The 4628-nt window shown below is 40.2% G+C and overlaps 1 non-coding gene across 1 annotated transcript; it reads left to right on the forward strand.

Annotated features, from left to right (window-relative positions):
• The first annotated feature begins 3917 nt into the window (after nt 1-3917).
• Nucleotides 3918-4021, forward strand: LOC130972041 (small nucleolar RNA R71). Its single transcript, XR_009083243.1, has one exon. It is a non-coding gene; the product is annotated as a small nucleolar RNA R71 (small nucleolar RNA).
• The last annotated feature ends 607 nt before the right edge of the window (nt 4022-4628 follow it).

Below are 4628 nucleotides of genomic sequence, written 5' to 3' on the forward strand. Positions count from 1 at the left end.
ACATACTATAAATCCCAAAATATCAATGAATATTAATTCTAATTAGATGAGCGGGACTTGTAGCTTTTTGCCTCTGAACAGTTTTGGCATCTCACTTTTTCCTTTGAAGTTTAGAATGATTGGCATCTATAGGAACTTAGAATTTCAGATAGTATTATTGATTCTCCTAGTTAAGTATGTTGATTCTTGAACACAGCTACTTTTATGAGTCTTGGCCGTGGCCCTAAGCACTTTGTTATCCAGTATTACCACCGGATACATAAATGCCACAGACACATAACTGGGTGAACCTTTTCAGATTGTGACTCAGCTTTGCTAAAGTCCCCAGTTAGAGGTGTCCAGAGCTCTTAAGCACACTCTTTTTGCTTCGGATCACAACTTTAACCACTCAGTCTCAAGCTTTTCACTTGGACCTACATGCCACAAGCACATGGTTAGGGACAGCTTGATTTAGCCGCTTAGGCCTGGATTTTATTTCCTTGGGCCCTCCTATCCATTGATGCTGAAAGCCTTGGATCCTTTTTACCCTTGCCTTTTGGTTTTTAAGGGCTATTGGCTTTTTCTGCTTGCTTTTTTTTTCGCAAGCTTTTGCTATTCACTGCTTTTTCTTGCTTCAAGAATCAATTTTATGATTTTTCTAATTATCAATATCATTTCTCTTTGTTCATCATTCTTTCAAGAGCCAACAATTTTAACATTCATAAACAACAAGATCAAAAATATGCAATGTTCAAGCATTCATTCAGAAAACGAAAAGTATTGTCACCACATCAATATAATTAAACTAAATTCAAGGATAATTTCGAAATTCATGTACTTCTTGTTCTTTTGAATTAGAAACATTTTTCATTTAAGAGAGGTGAAAGATTCATGGAATTATTTATAGGCTTAAGACATAGTTACTAAATACTAATGATCATGTAACAGAGACACAAACATAAAAAACCAAAAAATAGAAAAATAAGAACAAGGAATGAGTCCACCTTAGTGATGGTGGCGCTTTCTTCTTGAAGGATCAATGCTGCTTTTTGAGCTCCTCTATGTCTCTTCCTTGCTTCTATTGCATGATCCCTAGTGATTTTGGTGCTCCTATCCTCAGTTGCTCCCAATAATTGTGTGGAGGAAAATGTATCCCCTGAGGTATCTCAGGGATCTCTTAATTTGTAGTCAAATGTTCTACCACTGAGCTATAGACCCTTTAGATGAATCTCTCCATCTCCTATGACTCGGAGATGGAATCTTTTGTCTTCCCTTTCCTCTTTCTAGAGGTTTCTCTGGCCTTAGATGCCATTAATGGTTATGGAAAAACAAAAAGCTATGCTTTTACCACACCAAACTTAGAATGTTGCTCGCCCTCGAGCAAAAGAAGAAAGAATAAAAGAAGAAGAAGAAGATATGGAGGAGATGGAGGGATGTGTGTATTCGGCCAAGAAGGAAAGAGAGGGTTGTGTTGGGTGAAAATGAAGAAGAATGGACGAGAGAGGGAGTTGGTTCGGCTACTTAGGGTGGGTTTGGGTGGGAAAGAATTTTGAATTTTGAAGGTAGGTGGGGTTTATGGGAAAGAGTGGATGGATGTGAGTGGTGAAGAGGTGATGGGGAAGAGAGATTGAAGTGATTGGTGAAGGGATCTTGGGAAAGGGTGTTATAGGATTATGAGGAGGGAAGGTGAGTGGAGGTAGGTGGGGATCTTGTGGGGTCCACAGATCCTGAGATGTCAAGGATTTACATCCCTGCACCAATTAGGCATGTAGAATGCCTATGCATATAATTCTGGCGTTTAAACGCCGAGGTGATGCATGTTCTGGGCGTTCAACGCCCAGTTGCAGCATGTTTTTGGCGTTGAACACCAGTTCCATGCTTGTTTCTGGCGTTCAGCGCCAGCTCTTCTCAGGGTATATTCCTGGCGTTTAAACGCCAGGTTGCTGCTTGTTTCTGGCGTTCAACGCCAGATCCATGTTCTGTTCTGGCATTGAACGCCAGCTAGATGCTCCTCACTGGCGTTTAAATGCCAGTAAGTCCTTCCTCCAGGGTGTGATTTTTCTTCTGCTATTTTTGATTCTGTTTTTAATTTTAATATTTTTTTCGTGACTCCACATGATCATGAACCTAATAAAACATAAAAGAACAATGAAAATAAAATAAAATTAGATAAATAAAAATTGGGTTGCCTCCCAATAAGCGCTTCTTTAATGTCAATAGCTTGACAGTGGGCTCTCATGGAGCCTCACAGGTGATCAAGTCAATGTTGTAGACTCTCAACACCAAAGTTAGAGTTTGGATGTGGGGATTCAACACCAAACTTAGAGTTTAGCTGTAGCCTCTCAACACCAAACTTAGAGTTTGATTGTAGGGGCTTTGTTTGACTCTGTACTGAGAGAAGCTCTGCATGCTTACTCTCCCTTGTTACAGAAGGATAGCCATGTGCCTTAAACACAAGGTAGTCCCCATTCAATTGAAGGACTAATTCTCCTCTGTTAACATCTATCACAGCTTCTGCTGTGGCTAGGAAAGGTCTTCCAAGGATGATGCATTCATCCTCCTTCCTAGTGTCTAAGATTATGAAATCAGCAGGAATGTAAAGGCCTTTAACCTTTACTAACACGTCCTCTACTAATCCATAAGCTTGTCTTACTGACTTGTTTTCCAATTGTAATGAGAATAAGACAGGCTGTACCTCAATGATCCCCAGTTTTTCCATTACAGAGAGTGGCATAAGATTTATGCCTGACCCTAGGTCACACAGAGCTTTCTCAAAGGTCATGGTGCCTATGGTACAGGGTATTAAGAATTTCCCAGGATCTTGTTTCTTTTGAGGTAAAGTTTGCTGAACCCATGTATCAAGTTCACTAATGAGCAAGGGAGGTTCACCTTCCCAAGTCTCATTACCAAATAACTTGGCATTCAGCTTCATGATGGCTCCTAGATATTGAGAAACTTGCTCTCCAGTTACATCTTCATCCTCTTCAGAGGAAGAATAATCTTCAGAGCTCATGAATGGCAGAAGGAGATTTAATGGAATCTCTATGGTCTTTATATGAGACTCAGATTCCTTTGGATCCTCAATAGGGAACTCCTTCCTGCTTGAGAGACGTCCCATGAGATCTTCCTTATTGGGATTCGCCTCCTCTCCTTCCTTCTTGCATTCGGCCATGTTGAGTATATCAATGGCCTTGCACTCTCTCTTTGGATTCTCTTCTGTATTGCTTGGGAGAGTACTAGGAGGGGTTTCAGTAACTTTCTTACTCAGCTGGCCTACTTGTGCCTCCAAATTTCTAATGGAGGATCTTGTTTCACTCATGAAACTTAAAGTGGCCTTAGACAGATCAGAGACTAGATTAGCTAAATTAGAAGTGCTTTGCTCAGGATTCTCTGTCTGTTGCTGAGAAGATGATGGAAAAGGCTTGCTATTACTGAGCCTAGTTCGTCCACCATTATTAAAGCCTTGTTGAGGCTTTTGTTGATCCTTCCATGAGAAATTTGGATGATTTCTCCATGATGAATTATAGGTGTTTCCATAAGGTTCACCCATATAATTTACTTCTGCTATTGCAGGGTTCTCAGGATCATAAGCTTCTTCTTCAGAAGATGCTTCTTTAGTACTGTTGGATGTATTTTGCCGTCCATTCAGACTTTGGAAAATCATGTTGACTTGCTGAGTCAACATTTTGTTCTGAGCCAATATGGCATTCAGAGCATCAATCTCAAGAATTCCCTTCCTTTGAGGCGTCCCATTATTCATGGAATTCCTCTCAGAAGTGTACATGAACTGGTTATTTGCAACCATGTCAATAAGTTCTTGAGCTTCTGCAGGCATTTTCTTTAGGTGAATGGATCCACCTGCAGAATGGTCCAATGACATCTTAGAGAACTCAGATAGACCATAATAGAATATATCTATCATGGTCTATTCTGAAAACATGTCAGAAGGACATCTTTTGGTCATCTGTTTGTATCTTTCCCAAGCTTCATAGAGGGATTCACCATCTTTTTGTTTGAATGTCTGAACATCCAATCTAAGCTTGCTCAGCTTTTGAGGAGGAAAGAATTTAGCCAAGAAGGTCGTGACCAGCTTATCCCAGGAGTCCAGGCTATCCTTAGGTTATGAATCCAACCATGTTCTAGCTTTGTCTCTTACAGCAAAAGGGAAAAGTATGAGCCTATAGACTTCAGGATCTACTCCATTCGTCCTTACAGTCTCACAGATCTACAAGAACTCAGTTAAAAACTGATAGGGATCTTCTGATGAAAGTCCATGAAACTTGCAGTTTTGTTGCATTAGAGCAACTAGCTGAGGTTTTAGCTCAAAATTGTTTGCCCCAATGGTAGCGATTGAGATTCTTCTTCCATCAAACTTGGAAGTAGGTGTAGTGTAATCACCAAGCATCCTCCTTGCATTATTGTTGTTAGGTTCGGATGCCATCTCCTTCTCTTGTTCGAAAATTTCAGTAAGGTTATCTCTGGATTGTTGTAATTTAGCTTCTCTTAGTTTCCTCTTCAGAGTCCTTTCAGGTTCTGGATCAGCTTCAACAAGAATGCCTTTCTCCTTATTCCTGCTCATATGAGAAAGAAGAGAACAGAAAAAAGAGGAGGAATCCTCTATGTCACTGTAAAGAGGTTCCTTATTATTA

This window comes from Arachis stenosperma, chromosome 3 (assembly GCF_014773155.1).
Source record: "Arachis stenosperma cultivar V10309 chromosome 3, arast.V10309.gnm1.PFL2, whole genome shotgun sequence".
NCBI lineage: Eukaryota > Viridiplantae > Streptophyta > Magnoliopsida > Fabales > Fabaceae > Arachis > Arachis stenosperma.